The sequence below is a fragment of the Rhinopithecus bieti genome, unplaced genomic scaffold, assembly GCF_001698545.2.
Source record: "Rhinopithecus bieti isolate Rb0 unplaced genomic scaffold, ASM169854v2 scaffold_14700, whole genome shotgun sequence".
NCBI lineage: Eukaryota > Metazoa > Chordata > Mammalia > Primates > Cercopithecidae > Rhinopithecus > Rhinopithecus bieti.
The window spans coordinates 608,525-630,403 of record NW_016808194.1 but is presented as its reverse complement, the minus strand read 5'-3'; the positions used below and the strand labels follow the sequence as shown (position 1 = coordinate 630,403).

At 38.9% G+C, this 21,879-nt stretch overlaps 1 long non-coding RNA gene across 2 annotated transcripts in view; it reads right to left on the bottom strand.

The window, feature by feature from the left end:
• Positions 1-10,307: 10,307 nt before the first annotated feature.
• The window catches only part of LOC108537922 (uncharacterized), a 51,027-nt gene continuing 39,455 nt past the window's right edge, over positions 10,308-21,879 (bottom strand). For both annotated transcript variants that reach the window (XR_001887945.1, XR_001887946.1), the window contains 2 exons: positions 15,084-15,150; positions 10,308-10,497 (listed from right to left, as the gene is read on the bottom strand). This is a non-coding gene — a long non-coding RNA (uncharacterized LOC108537922). The remainder of the gene's footprint in view (positions 10,498-15,083; positions 15,151-21,879) is intronic.

Genomic DNA, 21,879 nt, shown 5'->3' with positions numbered 1-21,879 from the left:
AGATTATCATTAGATGATTGCTGCAAAGATCCACAAGTAAATGCTGAAACTTTACACGGGATATTTGGATAGCCTCAAAGTATCTCCCCCAAATATTTACTAAATAGATTGGTGGTTTTAACATGTCTACAGATTCTTTCACCGTCCTCCTTTCAGGAGGTAGGCCTTCATCCCCCTCTCCTATAATGTTTACTGGGCTCGGACTTTTTCTAACAAAGGTCATAGGAAAAGATACCACTTTTAGGTGGAGAAATTCAGCAGACACCACCGTAACCAAGTGTTCACAGTTAACATCACCAGTACTGTCATAGTGACATTGTGCAGCCCCTGAAGAAGAAGGCTTCATTAATGCAATGAATAAGATACATTACTTATGTGGTATTTTCCCCCAAAATCCATAACTCCAGTCTCATCATGAGAAAACATCAGGCAAACTCAAATTGAGGGGCATTCTGCAAATACCCAACTGGTTCTTTTCAAAGGGGTTACCAGCATGAAAAATAAAAACTAAGAAATTGCCACAGATTGGAGAAGATTAAAGAAAATGCAATGTGGAATTCTCTGTTGACTCCTAGAACAGAAAAAGGATTAGTGGAAACTAGAAAATTTTGTGAAATCTGAATAAAGTCTATAGTTTATAGTATAGCATCAGTATTAGTTTCTCAGTTTTGATAAACGTTTCTTAGTTACATAAGATGGAAATATTAGGGGGGGAAGCAGGGTGAAGGGTCAATGTGAATTCTCTGAACTATTTTTGCAACTTTTCTGGAAATCTAAATATATATCAAAATAAAAAGTGTTAAAATATTGTATCTTACAAAGTTGTTTAAGGAACCTCTTCAATAATATTTGAAAATGCCTAGAAAAGATCTAGTATCATACTTCCATATAAAAAAGAATTTTTCTTATGGGGATATGGAAAGAGTAGACATAGGGATGGCTGCTGAAAGGTGTAAGAGATGAAGGAAAATATTTTAAATGGCAGTCTTAAAAGGTCCAAAATCATTTTCTAACTCCTGCTTATTAGAATGTCAGCTCCATGAAGGGAGATGGGTTTTTTTTTGTTTTGTTTTGTTTTGTTCAGGGCTGTATACATAGCAAGTACAGCAATCATCTAATGATAATCTTCTTATTGGAAAAGTGCCTGGCACATAGCAAGTGCTCCATACACATTGTTGAAGAATAAATGAATGAACGAATTAATGTTGGTCTATGTCGGTCACCAGGTGAGGCAGTGGTGGAATGTGGTGATAGCAGTGTGGAGAGATTATAAACCCACCAAATCTTGCTTAGGATATGGGAGAATAATCCCAATCTTAGTCTGTTTGGTAGGGGTGAGGGGTGAGGTTAAGATCAGAGCAAGGTGAGGGTTATCAAAAGCAGGGAGTGTGGGTGAGCGAGATGTTTTGGGAGAACCCGGATTAAAAATTCCCAGAAGAAAAATGAGGCCGGGCGTGGTGGCTCACGCCTGTAATCCTAGAACTTTGGGAGGCCGAGGTGGGTGGATTGTGAGGTCAGGAGATCAAGACCATCCTGGCTAACACGGTGAAACCCCGTCTCTACTAAAAATACAAAAAAATAGCCGGGCGTGGTGGCGGGTGCCTGTAGTCCCAGCTATTCAGGAGGCTGAGGCAGGAGAATGACGTCAACCCGGGAGGCAGAGCTTGCAGTGAGCCGAGATCGCGCCACTGCACTCCAGCCTGGGTGACAGAGTGAGACTCTGTCTTGGGGAAAAAAAAAAAGAAAGAAAGAAAGAAAGAATAATGAACCATTAAAATGCAATGCTTTGAGATGACTCAGCATCTGGAGCAGCTCTCAGGATCTTTGGCCTTTTTCAGAAGTCAGACTGCTCCTTATCAGTTCCTCTAGATAAGTTGAGTCTCAGGAGTATTCTCCCCTCCACGGAAGAGCCCACGGACTGGAGGTATGGAAAAACTGCTACTTGAATATAAACAAAACCCTCTCGTTACAATTAGACAGTGATATGCCCAAGTACACAATACCCTTCATCCCAGTACAATTAGGAATATGGATTTCCACCCCAAAATGGGTTCCAGTTCCTCAAAGAAAGCGTCTTCCACACTCATTTGGGAATGAGGTGGAGGGTATATTTCACCTGCCTTCAAGTAGTTGTCTGAATTGTAGTGGTTGCCATGTTCTTTCAGAGTAGGGATATGGTGTTTAGTATAGCAAAACAAAGTGCAGGCAGGAGGAATAAAAGCAGAGTCCTGAGTCTTAGGCAGGCAGTTTCTTAATTGCAGGGAATACTTCAACCATGTTTTCTAGTTCATGACTGTTTACCAGGACTGGGGAGCTCATTCTGCAGGCCAGCCATTTGTTAGGTCCTGGCTGTAGTGTTTCTTAGTGAGGGAGACTCCATCCCCCACAGAGACCATGGCAAGGCCATGGTGGGTTTGGTACCATTATCAGAGGCCCCAGAGAATGCTGTATCACCATCTCTCTCCCTTTATGTAACACAGAAGAATCAGTTCTCTCCTTGCCTTCTTCAGATTGATTTAATTTCCCCAGCTGAGCTCCATAATGTAAGCTAAGGGCTGCTTCCAGGCCTATGACCATTAATGTTGAGTTGCAGTTTCCAGCAGAAAGTTTTTCTGAAAGTTGGTAGCTCAGCTGTTTCATTTCATAATGGGTGGGAATGTGGCAGGCGGGCTGTCAAACCTGATGCAAATGATATTTTATAAAAAGTGGTTTAAATTGGCTAAAGCTGTTTTTAGACTGATCAGTTAAAAAATATGTAGGGCATCTTTCTTACTTGCAGGAACACAGCTCCCAAGAACTGGATTTTTCATCGCATACTTTGGGAGAGGTTTGTAGGTGGGCACAGGCTCATCAGAAAAAGCAGATGAGGACTTGTTAATGTGGGAACGTGTAAATTGGGTTCAGGCTGCCCTCAATTAATTGGAAGGGATATGTGAGTTAAGAAGGGAGAAAAGGAAAGCCACATTGGAAGGAATACACTTCATGCCCTAGAGAAATAAGCCTTGTTCTTGGTTCTCCCCAGGCTATTAGAAGGGTTGCAGGAATTCTGCCCCAAGACACAGAGGCAGTGTTTTTTAGCTCCTGGGATTACAATTGCTCTCATTTTCAGCAAAACCTGAAGAAGCAAGTGATATTTTGACCCTTGATAAACAGATTTCAGGAGTAGCAGCCAGCAACTGTGGAAGGTTAGCTTTCTGAGTTTTGCAGACTAGGGCTCTTGAGATTAGACAAGCAGAAATTCAAAATTCCACTGCAAAACTTTGGAATTTATTATTATTATTTTTTTTGAGACAGAGTCTTGCTCTGTTGCCCAGGCTGGAGTGCAATGGTGCGATCTCAGCTCACTGTAATTTCTGCCTCCCGGGTTCAAGTGATTCTCCTGCCTCAGCCTCCCAAGTAGCTGGAGTTACAGGCTCCTGCCACCATGCCTGGGTAATTTTGTATTTTTCAGTAGAGACGGGTTTCACCATGTTGTACAGGCTGATCTCAAACTCCTGACCTCAGGTGATCCACCCACCTCGGCCTCCCAAAGTGCTGGGATTATAGGCATGAGCCACGGTGCCTGGCCTGGAATTTGTTTTGTATTAATATCAGAGCTATCTAAATGCCTTTCTTCTCCTCCTCCTTTCTACTCAATCCTACCTTCAGCCATTTTCCTGAGTCTGGGTCAGTCTAGATGCAGCACGCGTGCTTTCTTCTCTGACCCTGCCAACGCAGGCGACACGCTCCTGAACAGAATGCATCTATTGCTTTGCCATTCTTGTTAAGTCTGTGGAATTCGGCTCTTAGGACCCCATCTCTTGTATATAAATTTAAATGAGATGCAAAATATTGAACATACATACATTTGGCTTCACATAAAGTAAATGTTGGAAGTTTGTGGAAATGGTTAATATGTAAATGTCTACAAAATCTCCCTCCTCCTTCCTACTCTCAGAAATTCTGTTGTTTTATTCGGAATTGCTCTGCTTCTTTTTTGGATTCTTTTTAGGACTTAGGGGATAAAGAATTTGGGAGGCAGGGGAAGAGAGGACCAGAGGGAAATAAAAATAAAGTTTTAAGGGTGGCTTCATGTGGTTTTGAGGAGAGATGTGAGAGCAGGTGCAGTGTGTGCAGATTGCGGACTGGAGAGGGAAGTTTTTAATTTAAAAATTTTAAGAACTGCTGCTATTGATTAAAATCTTTTGCAATGTAGGTATTAAAGAAAAATATAATCATTAGAGTTGAACTACTTTTAGGTTATTTTGGTTGCATGGACCATGTTTTTGTTTTTAACTGCAATCCCATTTTGATGCCAAGCCATGTGGATCACAGCATTATGAGCATGATATTTGTTTTAACTAGTTGGCTAATCCACGTGTATCATGTCCATGTGTCTACTCTCTTCCTTCATCCTTCCACTCTCTTCCTTCCTTCAACTTATGTTAGGCAGAATATAAATTGTGGTTTGAGACCTAGAGAAAGGAGAAATTCATTTGGGAACATAAATAATGGGAATAATTTACAGAAGTTTTGGTTGTCCACTATGATGGTAATCATGGGTGCAACAAGAATTGGGAGAAAGGCTAACTCACACAAGAGCTTCAGTAGATCCTGTTTGCTGCCATAGCTGATCTCATGTCTGTTTAGCATTGTAGTGTATCCAAATGCTGGCCTCAGCCTTCCTGGTCTTTCTTCATGTTCTATTGCAACACTCTTACTTGCTCCCTTTAGGTTGTTCTATCTCATCCTTGCACTTCTTCCTCAGTTCTGGTTACGTACCTGTCTTGGCTCAGGCTATCAACATCACTTGGAAATATATTCTCAAGAATGTAAGCTCTAATGATCTATGAAATTTTTCAGTTTCCCCAGTCCCAGGATCTTTCTATATTCATTGTTCTCCTTTAAAGTACTCATTCTTTTACACAGTTTAATAATTAGAATCACAAGATGTGAGAGTTGAAGGGGTCCTTACAGACCATATCTAGACATCTCCTTTCATTTGTCAGATGAGATAACTGAGCTTCGGTGACAGGGTTTTACTCATGTTAGATCATATGCTTGGAATATATGTTAACATGTTTATTAACTGAAAGTTGCTATAGAAATAGTAGTTAGTACTCTTTGAGTGGCAGAGCTGCATCTAGAGAAGCCAAGTCCCCTGACTACTTTCTTCCCTATCTGTTATATCAAGCTGCCTCTACTAAATTGCTGTCATTCTATGTAAGCCTTGTCTGCCCAGCTTGTGGTGAGAGACAGTGTAGAAGGAAGCCTCATCTAGCACCTACCATGTAACAACCACATTTATTACCAATACTCTGTCAGATAAGGTATCGTTCTTAGTTTTACAAGTGAGGACACTAAACTTCAGAGAGGTTTAAACATTTTTAAACATTTTCCCAAGGAGAAATCTAAAGACTCAGCATTCAACTCCAGACTTGTGTAACTCAAAAGCAATGTGTCTCATTTTTCTTTCCTCTTTATCATGCCCCTTGAGGTCAAGATGATTTGTTTCCTTTTGTTTCTCTCAACATTTATGCCATCTTAGACCACAACATATGATTAACCTCAATATTTTACTTCATCAATGGCTTTGTCCTCCATGGGAAGTCTCTATGAACCTTTACTTTTTTTCAATGAACACTTTCCAAGGATGATCCATTTCACAAATTCTAAGAGTCCATAATCATTTAAAAAATCATGATCAGAATAAAAGGACATGTGCTATGGCTCTCTGGAGAAAGATGTGAGAATTTGGCTCATGCTTTGTACTCTTTAGTTGAAAGTTACTCTTGAAATATAAAGGACAATTCATCTTCGTTTATAATGGGTGAATTCTGCATGATGATTGACAAGCACAAAAATGAGTTGAGGAGTTTTAACAGCTCGAACTGATTTGAAGATGAGTTGCTACATGCTCCATCACAAGAGTGTTGATGCTGATAACCTACCTTCTGGACAGTGCATAAAGGGCAATGACCCGGCAATGGTGGGCTTTGGTCATCTCAAGGGGTTTCCTGCTTTCCAGTGTTATTTTTCTTTTCTTTTCTCCTTTTTTGAGACAGAGTCTCACTCTGTTGCCCAGGCTGGAGTGCAGTGGCGCAATCTCAGCTTGCTGCAACCTCTGCCTCCTGGGTTCAAGTGATTCTCATGCCTCAACTTCCCGAGTAACTGGGATTATAGGCATGTGCCACCACACTCAGCTAACTTTTGTAATTTTAGTAAAGATGAGGTTTTGCCATGTTGGCCAGGCTGGTCTCAAACTCCTGACCTCAGGTGATCCACCCTCCTCGGCCTCCCAAAGTGCTGGGATTACAGGTGTGAGCCACCACGTCCGGCCTCCAGTATAATTTTCCTCTTTTTCAGAGGACCTTCTTACTGAGCCTGGACATTTTTTTCTCTGAATCAGCCCAGTTGGCTTCATGAGATGAGATGCCCCACATGACACCTTATCCTGAGGCAACCTTAAAAAAGTATTAATGCTTCTGTTCTAGAGCAAACCTACACTTTAAGAGGGGTGTTAGAGGTAATGCCTTTAACCCTAAAGTGTGAATGTAATTTCGGATTCTTGGTAGAATGAGAGGCTAGTGTTTTTGGATGAGTATGTAATTAAGTGGGGAAAGGAAGGAATATATATTTTAGGCCATAGTGGCCACTGAATACTACTGTACATTGAAAATACAACCTAATTTGTAAGGAAGTAATAGTGGCTGCGAGCTGAGAGATAAGGGGAAAACGTCCAAATTAAGGGGCATTTAACATTTGACCAGAGTCATTTTGAGTCATAGCTTGCAATCCTTTGTCCTACTTGCAGGCCTTACTCTATGTGGCTCTGGCCTTGCTTTGTCATTTGCCTAGGTAGGTAACACTGCCACTGATGAGTAGCAGCCACACATTCACCTGGCCTCTTCCCATCATTTCCTTATTTTCTTTTATTCTTTCTGTGGCAATGACTAGTGAGTGATTTAACCTCAAATGGTAATCTACACATTCAGAAATGACCCTCAGGCATTCAGTATACATAACAGGGTACCCTACATTCAATTTTACCTGTCACCTATCTTTTTACCTAATGGTTTGAGAGTCTATTTGCCAGACAATTGCAGTTTGGACTATGATTTTGAATAACATCTCTGGCAAATGGGTTTCTTCAGCCTCTGGGAATAGCATCTCCTTATAGCTCCCCTAATGCCCTAGTGTTTATTCTTTTCACTGCCAAAGTGCTCTCCCATTTATCTGAACCATCAGCTTTCCCAATAACCTGTCTTTTAAAATAGTAACCATTGTCCCTCTGTGTCCCCTGAGGACAGAAAGGTATAAAGTAAATTTTCTGCTTCTATAGCATTCAGCTGCTAGGAGAGGAGTTCTTGACCAGGGAATTTCTCTATCTAAAGCGATATTGCAGAACCTTGGCTAATTAAAGAAAATTGGGTAGCATGATGGTCCATGCATTCTCTTCCATTAGGTTGGAGGGTTTGTCCCTTGACATCTGTAATAAACCATTTATTTATGCCCATAGTGTTCTTTTCTTTATCTTGGGTGCTGAGGGGGTCTGGAGCAACTTGAAACATCCCTGCCCTTATGAAGTTTATGAATGAATTCATCTATTCAAGAATATGTGTGGGGTACCTATTACATACAACACATTGTGTCAGGGTATTAAGTGAGTAAGATGTGGGCTATGCTCTTGAGGGATCACAGTGTAGTAAGATTAGTTATACACAAAACATACCACAATACATTATGCAATAAATGACACAAGAGTGTATTATGAACGTTCAGAGGCAAGGATTACCTAGCTGTCTTGCATATATACCACATTTTTAATGTGCAACGCCAAACTTGTTTTGCCTTTTTCTCTCCTACCCCAATTTGCTCCTCCTCTTGTCTTCTTCAAATAATGTCAATCAAACCAACAGGACTAAAATATCAATATTTTGCATATTTGTCTTTTACCTTCCCTTTCTAACCAATTTCATATTATACTTGTCTCACAAGATATTTCCCTCCTTCCGTTCATTACCCTCCCCTTCTCCAAGTGTGTTCTCTTCATCTGTAATTTGGGTTATTGGAATAATTTCTCAATGATTTATCTGTATATATGCTTATGGTTTTGTGAGCCATATAGTCTCTGTCACAGCTACTCAAATTTGCCATAGTAGTGCAAAGCAGGCATATATAACACATAAATAGGCATGGCTGTGTTCCAATAAAATCTTATTTATAAACCCATATAGTTTACATTTGTTCTTCTTTTGATTTTTTGAAGTTAAAAATGTAAAAATCATTATTAGCTCACAGGTCACATATAAGAAATGGCAGGCCAGATTTGGTCTACAGGATAACTCTTGGTGTATAGAGCCTTGGGGCCCTCTTAACCTCCCTGATGACTCAGTACTTGTGCTCCTTCATCTTCTCCCCAACCCTTTGTTTCTGCCACAAAAGACCATTAGCCTATTCCTGTACATGCCACATGGTTTTATATTTCTATACCAGTGATTTTTTAACCCTGGCTGCCACTTGGTCATGACTATCTCATACTGAATCACACAGAATCTTCTTATATCATTGAAACTGACCCATGAGAGTCTTGTGTTTCCTCTTTCAGAAAGCCATATCCCTGTGAACATCCCATTATTACCTCCCAAATTATCAAGAACAGTGAAGGGTCTGAGATTTTATTTCACGTGCATTCACTCTCGATTAGGAGTTTGTAAAACTTTCTCTAGTTTAGACTTTATTCTTAAAATACACTGCTGAGATTTCTAGTGAATATCCATGCATTATTTTGAGGCTTTTTTGAATTTGGATATACCAAGAGTTCCTTCTCCTTTCCTTTGTGAACACACAGGTCTCATCATTAAGTAGTTTAAACTTGCTTACTAGTATTTTGGAGTTCCTGGTGATATCTTGTCATCTCATTTTGCAGCAGAAATTGTGGGTTCTTGGTTTTCTAGATGATCTGTTTTTATGGGGGAATTTGAGGAGATTCTACAACTATGATGCTGTTGTAGTCTTCTCAGAGTCATGTCATTTTTTTTTTTCTTTCACTTTTAAAATCTATTACCCTTCATTATTTTTCATTCTCTGAAGTTTACACTCAACTTCAAGACCTTGCTTAGAACATATCTTGTTTTCTTTTGTTCCATTTTCTAGTTTCTAGCCCAGGCATCTTTCCCAGAATATGGGCATTTTATAAGGTGCTATAATATAAAATGTCATAAATGATAACATCTTAATTCACTAAAATGTAACACCACCTGAAGTTATTACTCATTTTATGCTAAACCTTCTCTTTTAGGAATGAATCAAGTAATTTTCTATAATGTATTTCACTATATTCTATTCTATATATATATTCTATATATGCGTTTCCTTAATTTTCTATTGTATTTCACAATATTCTAATGTGTTTCACTCCCATTCAATGAAAGCTAAAAAGTGGCCTAATAACAAGGACGGGAAAAAGTTGTCAAGTTATACTTTATGGGAAGTATTAGTGTCTTTAGCTATATGTAAAGTTAATGAATGGCCAAATCACCTTGGAAAGGCAGTTGAAACTGAGAAATATGGGTTTTCTGACTTTTTATCTAGCCATTGGAACCTAACTTATATGCAGAAGCATGTAGATTCCGTCAAGCCTCATTTATTTCTTGAAGATAAAAGTACTGAATATTTATATCATAAAAGTCTTCTTTTGAAATATAAGCTGCTATAATGTTAGGTTTTTGTGTTGTAAAATCTCTGAAGATATGCTTAATCCAGTAGATTGGACTATCTATTCTGAATCAGATGAGGCATTATTACTATGAACTGTTTGAATATTATATTAGTGTTCTTTGCTGCTATAACAATTTACCACAAATTTAGTAGATTAAGACAACACAAATTTATTGTAGCACAATTTCTGTTGGTCAGATGCCTGGGTGGGCACGACTGGATCTTTTGTTAACGTTTAACAAAGCCTAACTCCAGGTGTTGGCAGAGCTGCACTCTTTACTGGCACCTCTGAGGAGATAATTCTTGAATTCAGTTTCTTGCAACTGTAGAACTCAGGTCTTCATTACCTTACTGGTTGTCAGCCAAGGACTGGTATTTGCTCCTAGAAGCCACTGGCATTCTTTTCATGCTTTCCAAGTAGCTGTAAACATGGCAGGTTGAGTCTCTCTCCTGATTCGAACCTCTATGACTTCTTTTTTATTATTATTATACTTTAAGTTCTAGGGTACATGTGCATAATGTGCAGGTTTGTTACATATATATACTTGTGCCATGTTGGTGTGCTGCACCCATCAACTCGTCATTCCACCTTTCTCTTCCCTCCACCTGGAGGGCATTCTCTGCTTTCAATTCGGCCATCCAGATAATCCAGGAAAATCTATTTTAAGGTTAGTAACCTTAATTATATTTGCAAACTTACATATTCCGATTCCAGGAGTTGGGCATGGACTTCTTTGGAGTACCATTCTGGCTACCACAAATATTGCTACTATCTTTATTTCTTCATGGCTAGAAAACCTATTGGGACAAGAATAATTAACAACATGAAAATAACTTTATTTATCATGAAACAAGAATCTTCACATCAGCTTCTCTTCGTCATCCTCATGAACGTTCCATTCCAGACTATGTGTCTGATATACATTAGATAGTTAACAGGTATAGCAACAGGTACCAGGGGCTTTATAGAAACCATTGGTTTGTCAGTGGTTCTATAAAGGCCACAGACAACCCTACACATATAGTTTCTTTTCAAAACCTCTTACATCTGTTATCAAAAGAAAGGATGCAATGAGAAATTCCCTTGGCAAATGAGGAAGAAATTTGTTTCTAGTTAACCTACGGAATAAAAATAATGGCTAACATTTATTGTGCCCTTAATATTTACCACTGTTTGATTAATTCTGTGCATTTATTGTCATATTTGATAGTCATAACAACTCTGTGAAGTAGATATTATTCCCTCCAGTATAGAGATAAGGAGACATTAAAGAAGTTCAGAAATATGCTCAAAACTAGTAAGTAGCAGAGCTAAGATTTTAAAAGCCAGAAGCAAATTCCATGCTGCTTAGAAAAACTATTTATTTTCATTAAAGTTATACATGACAATATTTTAAAGAGTTATATAAGATTTGTTGCTAAAAACAGCACATACACCATGGAATACTATGCAGCCATAAAAAGGATGAGTTTATGTCCTTTTCAGGGACATGGATGAAGCTGGAAACCATCATTCTCAGTACACTAACACAGGAACAGAAAACCAAACACCACATGTTCTCACTCATAAGTGGGAGTTGAACAATGAGAACACATGAACACAGGGGAATATCACACACCAGGGCCTGTTGGGGGGTGGGGGGCTAGGGGAGAGATAGCATTAGGGGAAATACCTAAAGTAGATGACAGGTTGATTGGTGCAGCAAACCACCATGGCACATGTATACCTATGTAACAAACCTCCACATTCTGAACATGTATCCCAGAACTTAAATAATAATAATAAAAAGCAGTCTTTTGCCCACATGACCACCATGTTCAACTCCAAAAGACAACTGCTTCCAATTTTATATGTTTGACTATGTCCATATTGCTATAAAACATGCCCACACAACTTTTTCAGTTTTATTACTTGTCAATTGCCTCCTCATTTTTAAAAAAGCCACCATTTTGCACACCTGTTGGAGAAATTCTCTGAACTTTTAAAATGTATTCTCTCTATTGAAATTTTAAATGCATTCGAACATAGTTTTAATTTCCAAAAGGTTTTCTTTAAATGTTCCATTTGTATAGCATATTCTCAGTTCTCTGAGGTTATTAATGATATATTTGTATATTATTTTCCTCTTTTTTCCAAATTGCTCTCTTCTGTTTGTTTTGGTTTCTGCCTTTCAAATAGAGATTTTTCTTAGTTTTCTGCTGATTCATGACTCTCTGTTCATATTTAAGAGAACAGAAGCTGAGTTTGCATGGATTGGTAAATTGTGGGCCTTATTGCATGGCATTGTACTGGGACTTTTCTGTGGGCTTCTTTGAGTGGTATTATAATGGGGAATAACCCATGTTACAGATTTGGGCTTTTTCCCCAGAATTGGTCCGGTTTCCGAGTAGAATCTTTGATTCTTCTTTCTTGGAGGATAAGCCTTCCTAATAGACCATTCTGAGAACTTGTTAAGGAAAGAGGACTGGTGGAGAAGTGGGAGTAGGGATATCTCAAGATTCTACCTACAGGCTTTCACAATTTCTCCCTTACCTTAGTATCACATTCCTACTCTTTTTAAAAAATTATTATTATACCTTAAGTTCTAGGGTACATGTCCACAATGTACAAGTTTGTTCCATATGTATACATGTGCCATGTTGGTGTGCTGCACACATTAACTCGTCATTTACATTAGGTATATCTCCTAATGCTATCCCTCTCCCCACCCATGACAGGCCACAGTATGTGATGTCCCCCTTCCTGTGTCCTAGTATTCTCATTGTTCAATTCCCACCTATAAGTGAGAACATGTGGTGTTTGGTTTTTTTGTCCTTGCCATAGTTCGCTGAGAATGATGGTTTCCAGCTTTCCACGTCCATACAAAGGACAGAGAACTCATTCCTTTTTAATGGCTGCATAGTAATTCCATGGTGTAATATGTGCCACCATTTCTTAATCCAGTCCTATCATTGATGGAGCATTTGGGTGTTCCTAAGTCCTTGCTATTGTGATAGTGCCGCAAGTAAACATAAGTGTGCATGTGTCTTTAAAAGCAGTATGATTTATAAACCTTTGGGTATATACCCAGCAATGGGATGGCCTGGATCGAAAATGGGTATTTCTAGTTCTAGATCCTTGGGGAATCGATATTTCTTAGTTCAGATCCTTGAGGAATTGCCATATCTGTCTTCCACAATGGTTGAACTAGTTTACAGCCCCCACAAACAGTAATAAAGTGTTCCAATTCTCCCACATCCTCTCCAGCACCTGTTGTTTCCTGACTTTTGTAAATGATGCCATTCTAACTAGTGTGAGATGGTATCTCATTAGTGGTTTTGATTTGCATTTCTCTGATGACCAGTGATGATGAGCATTTTTTCATGTGTCTGTTGTCTGCATAAATGTCTTCTTTTGAGAAAGGTCTGTTAATATCCTTTGCCCACTTTTTGATGGGTTTATTTTTTTCTTGCAAATTTGTTTGAGTTCTTTGTAGGTTCTGGATATTAGCCCTTTGTCAGATGAGTAGGTTGCCTGTTCACTCTGGATGTTAGCCCTTTGTCAGATGGGTAGATTGCAAAAATTTTCTCCCATTCTGTAGGTTGCCTGTTCACTCTGATGGTAGTTTCTTTTGCTGTGCAGACGCTCTTTAGTTTAATAAGATCCCATTTGTCTATTTTGGCTTTCGTTGCCTTTGCTTTTGGTGTTTTAGACATGAAGTCCTTGCCCATGCCTATGTCCTGAATGGTATTGCCTAGGTTTTCTTCTAGGGTTTTATGGTTTTAGGTCTAGCATTTAAGTCTTTAATCCATCTTGAATTAATTTTTGTATAAGGTGTAAAGAAGGGATCCAGTTTCAGCTTTTTTTACATATGGCTAGCCAGTTTTTCCAGACATTCCTACTCTTAACAGTGCTAACTCTCTGTTAGCAGATCAGAGACTCTCTGTTTTCCTCACTGGAGGATAAATCTCTAGTCTTCTGATAAGGTGGGACATTCACTAAGTCAGGGAGATGATCTTGGGATCTAAGCACTTTGTATACAGACTTTGAACTCATCCATTTGCAGTCCCACTTTACCCCCACTTCTAGGGAATAGAAAGTAATTGATAATAGATGATGCCCCTTTCTGAGCCTTTTGTGGTGTTCTGTAGTATGCATCTGGTTGCTTTTAACATTCTCATCTTCATTTAAAATTTAACTTTTTGGTTTTCTTCCATGCTTTCCAACTTTCACAGTGTTTTGCCATTGCCTCCTCTCCTTGTCTTTATGAGTTTATGTCTTTTGAAAATTCCATTTCTATCACTTCAGTAAGTGATAGACTAGGAGCAGAGGTGAACACTTGTGCTCACTCTGCCATCCGCCTTCTTCCAATGACATCTGAGCCAATTGCATTATTGACCCTGGCCTGTTACTCTTTCAGGCCCTCCTGTCAACATTGGCAGTTTAAATTGTTCATTCCGATTAACAAACAAGGATAAAGGGTAAGGGTAAGAAGAAAGGCTCTTACTTACTCCAGGGCCTTGTAAAATACACTAGTGTTGAGCACAGATTTTCAGATGCAAATATCGACACTCACACTTTCCTCCCCAACAGCGGCCTTTAGAAGCAGCTGTCATGCTACCACTCCTCTAAGTTTAGAAAAGGCTCATACAAGGAGTATGAAGATTGTGGTTGAGTGTTCTCTATGCTCTTTAAGGAAGAGGACCAAAGTCATGACTAATTGTGTCTCCTCAAGAAGAAAGAAAGCTAATTACTTGTATAAATCTAAGCATTAAAGCAAGATATCCAGGTTTTTCTCTCCTCAGCAGAACATGCCATTGAAAAGTTATCAGGGATTCTAAAGGGAGATTGGAAATAAATGTGTTACAATAATCAGTGGAAAAAGTATAATGGAAAAGCTTTAGTTCCTTTGAATCTGTACTTTTTCTTCAGCTAATCAGTCGTTTGATAACTGCTCACTAAGCACAAGATCCAGGCCAGGCAGAATGTGAGGCTCATGGTGTTAGAACTAAAAAGAGATGTATGGTAGCGCCTACCAAAGTGCTTGGAACATCTTGGTCTTTGCTAATCATTTATTAAATTCAGAATGTGGGCACTGTTCTCAAATAGCATACTCTCTAACAGTGAAGCAAAGGCCTTTTGTGAGAGTGCATAGATGAAACAAAGATTTAGATAGTTCTAAAAATTAGAGTAATAATCAGATAAAAGTTAATTGCTGACCTGACTCCCTTCCTGTGCATGCCTAAAACACTTGACCAAGTTGAGAGAAGAATAAATAATTGCCTGTGGGAATGTTGTGTAAAATATTCAAGGCACTGAATATTGTCTGATGTGGCTAGCAATGGCAGGACTGCATACAATTGACCCTTGAACAACATGGATTTGAACTATATAATCCACTTACATGCAGATTGTTTTTCAATAAATATATTGGAAGATTTTTTGGAGATTTAGCAGATGAACTTCATAGTCTAGATATCAAAAAAATTAGGAAAAATTAAGTATGTCACAATTATATAAAATACACATAGATACTAGTCATTCTATTATTTATTACCATAATACATATACAGGTCTATTATCAAAAGGTAGGCACACAAACACAGACTGTACATGTTGCCATTCAGTCAAGAGAAATGTGAACAAATGTAAATATGCATAATTAAATCATAACCACATAAAATTCACTGTAGTATATATTGTACTATTATAATAATTTTGTAGCCACCTTCTGTTTCTATTGTGGTGAGCTCAAGTGTCGGCTTAAAATGCTGTGTGAGGCTAATCATCTCCTTGTGAGCAACATCTCCAGTCAATTGTGCACCCCAGTAAAAAATGATCACTCGCAGTTCTTGCATATTTTTCATCTTTGTCTTACTGCAATACCATAAACCTTGAATAACAAACACCATGGGACCCATACAAAGTGTCACTAGTGATGTTAGAAGTGCTCCCAAGAAGCAGAGAAAAGTGCTTTACAAGAAAACATTGAATTGTTTGATATGTACCATAGATTGAGGTCTGCAGCTGTGTTTGCTCATCATTTCAACATAAATGAATTCAATGTAAGGACCATTACAAATGAAACAAAGACAAAGTAATAAAGCAATTGCTGTAGCTACAGCAGCAGACACAAAAGCCTTGCAGTTTTTGCAATTATCTCATATTGAAAATTAGCTTTCACGTGGGTGCTGGATTGCTGTAAGAAAGTTGTATCTATAGACTCCACTACGATTTGAGAAAATGTGAGTTCATGATATGATAACTAAAAGCAAAAGGAAAGTGAAGGATCTAAAGCTGGAACGTTTAATGACAGCCAAGGATGGTTTAATATTTTTAGAAAGAGATTTGGCTTAGAAAACATGTCAAGGATTCTGCTGACCAAGAGACAGCAAAGTTCCTAGATGCCATTCAAGAAAATCATTGAGGAAAAAGAATATCTGCCTGAACAAGTTTTTATTGCAGACAAAAGTGACCTATTTTGGAAAAAAGCAACACAAAAAACATTTATTAGAAAAGAAGAGGCATGAGCACCAGGATTTAAGGCAGGAAGGGATTAGCTAACTCCACTGTTTGGTGCAAATGGAGTAGGATTTATGATGAGGACTGCTCTTATCTATAAAGCTGCTAACAACTCAGCCTTAAGGGAAAGAGATAAACACCAGTTTCTAGTAGTTTAGTTGTACAACAAGAAGGCCTGGACAACAAGAACGCTTTTTCTGGATTGGTTCCACTGATGCTCTGTTCTTGAAGTCAGGAAGCACCTTGCCATAAGAAACTGCCTTTTAAAGTTCATTTGATAATAGACAATGCTCCTGGCCACTCAGAACTCCATGAGTTTAACACCAACAGTGTCAAAAGGATTTACTTGTCCCCAAACTCAGTGTCATTAGCTCAACCTCCAAATAAGGAGGTCATAAGGACCTTGAAGTTTCATTACATGTGGTATGCTATGGAAAGGATTGTCAACTCCATGGAAAAGAAGTCTGATAGAGACAGTATCATAAAAGTCTGGAAGGATTACACCATTGAAGATGCCACTGTTGTTATAGAAGGAGCCATGAAAGCCATCAAGCCTGAAATAATAACTTTTTGCTGGAGAAAACTGTGTCCAGATGTTATACATGACTTCACAGGATTTGCAACAGAGCCAGTCAAGGAAATCATGAAAAATGTGGATATGACAAAAACAGTGGGGGAAGGGGTGGATCAAGACATGGAACTTGGTAAAATTAGAGAGACACCAAACCAGAGGAATTAACAGAAGATGACTTGGTGAAGATAACTGCTTCTGAATCCGTGACAGAATGTGAGGAAGAAGATATACAAGAAGCAGTGCCCGCAAACAAGTAGATATTACACAATCTTGCAGAAGGGCTGTCATTATTGAAGACTGCTTTGAACTTCTTTTAGAACACGCATCCTTCTATGACATGGGCACTGAAACTAAAGCAAATAGTGGATGAAGCATTAGTACCTATACAAACATTTTAGGGAAATGAAAAGCAAAATTCAGGCAGAAATTATGATGCATTTCCATAAAGCTATAGGGAGTGTGCCTGCCTCTCTTGCCTCCTTTCCACCTCCTCTGCCACCCTTGAGACAACAAGACCAATTCCTCCTCTTTCTCAGCCTACTCAATGGAAATGACAAGGATGAAGACCTTTATGATGTTTCACTTTAATTTAATGAATAGTAAATATATTTTCTCTTCCTTATGATTTTCTTAATAATATTTTCTTTTCTCTAGCTTTATTGTGAGAATACAGCATATAATACATATACAAAATATGTGTTAATAGGCTGTTTATGTAATTGGTAAAGCTTCCCATCAACAGTAGGCTACTAGTAATTAAGTTTTGGGAACCCCTAACCCCTGCATTGTTCAAGGTATATTTCGAATCTCAAAAAATTCCATGAATGAACAAGGGCAAAAAAAAAAATTTGTATCTTAAAGCATTCATGTCTAACTCATTATTTTTTCTACTTTTTCTCAATGAAATGGGGATATAAACATGGGCATACCAGACTTATAAAAATTACATATAAGGCATTTCTGAATAAATTGTTTTGACTAAATTAACTGAATTGTTCACTCAAAAACTCACTAATACAACAGGGTTTTAGTGGCATTTTAAAATCCTGAATCCTTTAATTTCATATATGGTGAAATCAGTGTATTCATGTAGTTGTTTTCATGTGAATACAGTATTAATTTAGGACTTAATTTATAAAACTAATGTAAGGTGCTTGAGGAATTTTATACCATGAATCTTGTGATAATTATAGTCTTGAAAAATATATGTCATTGATCAAAGGAAAATATTAAAACTGGTTTAATGTGTGTGGCAGACATTGTTTATTGGCACTTAGCTCTACACCCACCATTCTACTGGAAACACATTTATCAGACCCTCTTTTTAGTCGGGCTTAAGGGAAAGTCTTCCCATGGAAGATCTCCATGGGGTGTTAGAAGACAGAATGGTGATAGAAATCTGTCTGCTTCTGCTACACCTTAGGTAGAAGAGCCAACAGTGCTTGCAGTAAGGTTGTACTTCCTGTTTAGTCCTTTGGTGGCACCAGCAGCAAGTATAGTCCCTAGGGTTCTTGCAAGGACACTGGAAGCTGCTTGCTGTCTGGGCAATACCACCCTCCCTCTTAAGCTTCCCCAGAACTTCCAACCATTTTCTAATTTCTTGCATTAAATCACAAGATTCATGGTCAAGCTATGCAGACTGTTTTTTGTTTACATCCCTGAATACTAGCTGATAAAAAACAGAATACCTTAAAACTAAAATCAGGATTTTTCTATATCTTTTATATATCTACAGAAAAGTATTTTTCTATAATTTCTGGATGTTGGCTTCATGCTCTAGTTTCTCTACCTCTTGGTCTTCTAAAGGAATTGATTTGGTCTTCATCGAAGGTCATATATATAACTACATAGATATTATTTTTATATAATCAAATAGTCTTCAACCTTATTCTAGTTTATATTGTATATAGATATACCACACTTTATCTACTTTTCTACTATGTAAGATATTACATATTTAAGTGTTCTTGATTTAGTTATCTATTGTAGCATAATAAATTACCCTCAAACTTAGTGGATTAAAACAATATTCATAGACTTCATTCCAAGACGGCCGAATAGGAACAGCTCCGGTCTGCAGCTCCCAGTGTGATCGATGCAGAAGACGGGTGATTTCTGCATTTCCAACTGAGGTACCCAGTTCATCTCATTGAGATTGGTTGGACAGTGGGTGCAGCCCACAGAAGGTGAGCCAAAGTAGGGTGGGGGGCATCACCTCACCTGGGAAGTGAAAGGGGTTGGGGGATTTCCCTTTCCTAGCCAAGGGAAGCTGTGACAGATTACCTGGAAAAATGGGACATTCCCGCCCAAACACTGCACTTTTCCAATGGTCTTAGCAAATGGCACACCAAGAGATTATATCCCATGCCCACGGAGTCTTGCTCACTGCTAGCACAGCAGTCTGAGATCAAACTGTGAGGTGGAAGCCTGGCAGGGGAAGGGGTGTCCACCATTGCTGAGGCTTGAGTAGGTAAACAAAGCAGCCTGGGAAGCTTGAACTGGGCAGAGCCCACTGCAGCTCAACAAGGCCTACTGCCTCTAGACTCCACCTCTGGGGGCAGGGCATAGCTGAACAAAAGGCAGCAGCAAATTCTACAGACTTAAATGTCCCTGTCTGACAGCTCTGAAGAGAGCAGTCATTCTCCTAGAATGGTGTTTGAGCTCAGACAATGGACAAACTGCTTCCTCAAGTGGGTCACTGACCCCCATGTAGCCTAACTGGGAGACACCTCCCAGTGGGGGCCAACTGACACCTCATACAGGCAGGTGCCCATCTGGGACAAAGCTTCCAGAGGAGGGATCAGGCTGTAATATTTGCTGTTCTACAGCCTCTGCTGGTGATACCCAGGCAAACAGGGTCTGGAGTGGACCTCCAGCAAACTCCAACAGACCTGCAGCTGAGGGACCTGACTGTTAGAAGGAAAACTAATGAACAGAAAGGAATAGTATCAACATCAACAAAAAGGACATCCACAGCAATATCCCGTGTGTAGGTCACCAACATCAAAGACCAAGGGTAGATAAAACCACAAAGATGGGGAGAAACCAAAGCAGAAAACCTGAAAATTCTAAAATTCAGAGTGCCTCTTCTCCTACAAAGGATCGCAGCTCCTCACCAGCAGTGGAACAAAGCTAGACAGAGAATGACTTTGACAAGCTGACAGAAGTAGGCTTCAGAAGGTCAGTAATAACATATTTCTCTGAGCTAAAGGAGGATGTTCGAACCCATCTTAAGGAAGCTAAAAACCTTAAATATTAGACAAATGGCTAACTAGAATAAACAGTGTAGAGAAGACCTTAAATGCCCGGATGGAGCTGAAAACCATGGCACGAGAACTACATGAGGCATGCACAAGCTTCAATAGCCGATTTGATCAAGTGGAAGAAAGGGTATCAGTGATTGAAGGTCAAATTAATGAAATAAAGCAAGAAGTTTAGAGAAAAAAAGAGTAGAAAGGAATGAACAAAGCCTCCAAGAAATATGGGACTATATGAAAAGACCAAATTTACATTTGATTGGTGTATCTGAAAGTGACAGGCAGAATGGAACCAAGTTGGAGAACACCACAAAGATACTCCTCGAGAAAAGCAACCCCAAGATACATAATTGTCAGATTCACCAAGGTTGAAATGAAGGAAAACATGTTAAGGGCAGTCAGAAAGAAAGGTCAGGTTACCCACAAAGGGAAGCCCATAAGACTAACAGCAGATCTCTTGGCAGAAACTCTACAAGACAGAAGAGAGGAGGGGCCAATATCCAACATTTTTAAACAAAAGAATTTTCAACTCAGAATTTCATATCCAGCCAAACTAAACTTCATAAGTGAAGGAGAAATAAAATCCTTTACAGACAAGCAACTGCTGAGAGATTTTGTCACCACCAGGCCTGCCTTACAAGAGCTCCTGAAGGAAGCACTGAACATGGAAAGGAACAACCGGTATCTGCCACTGCAAAAACATGCCAAATTGTAAAGACCATTGATGCTAGGAAGGAACTGCATCAATTAATGGGCAAAATAACCAGCTAACATCATAATGACAGGATCAAATTCACACATAACGATATTTACTTTAAGTGTAAATGGGCTAAATGCCCCAATTAAAGGACACAGACTGGCAAATTGGATAAAGAGTCAAGACTCATCAGTCTGCTGTATTGAAGAGACCCATTTCCTGCCAAGATGCACAGAGGCTCAAAATAAAGGGATGGAGGAAGATCTACCAAGCAAATGGAGAACAAAAGAAAAGTGGAGGTTGCAATCCTAATAAAACAGACTTTAAACCAGAAAGATCAAAAGAGACCATGAAGGGCATTACATAATGGTAAAGGGATCAATGCAACAAGAAGAGCTCACTATCCTAAATATATATGCACCCAATACAGGAGCACCCAGATTCATAAAGCAAGTCCTTAGAGACTTAGACTCCCACAAAATAATAATAGGAGACTTTAACACCCTACTGTCAATATTAGACAGATCAATGAGACAGAAGGTTAACAAGGATATCCAGGACTTGAACTCAGCTCTGTACCAAGCAGACCTAATAGACATTTACAAAACTATTCACCCCAAATCAATAGAATGTACATTCTTCTTAGCACCACATTGTACTTATGCCAAAATGGACTGCACAGTTGGAAGTAAAGCACACCTCAGCAAATGTAAAACAGAAATCACAACAAACTCTCTCTCAGACCACGGTGACATCAAATTGGAACTCAGGATTAAGAAACTCACTCAAAACCACACAACTACATGGAAAATGAACAACCTGCTCCTGAATGACTACTGGGTAAAAGACGAGATGAAGGCAGAAATAAAGATGTTCTTTGAAACCAATGAGAACAAAGACACAACGTACCAGAATCTCAGGGACACATTTAAAGCAGTGTGTTGAGGGAAATTTATAGCACTAAATGCCCACAAGAGAAAGCAGGAAAGATCTAAAATCAACACCTTAACATCACAATTAAATGAACTAGAGAAGTAACAGCAAACAAATTCAAAAGCTAGCAGAAGGCAAAAATAACTAAGAGCAGAGCAGGACTGAAGGAGAAAGAGACATGAAAAACCCTTCAAAAAATCAATGAATCCAGGAGCTG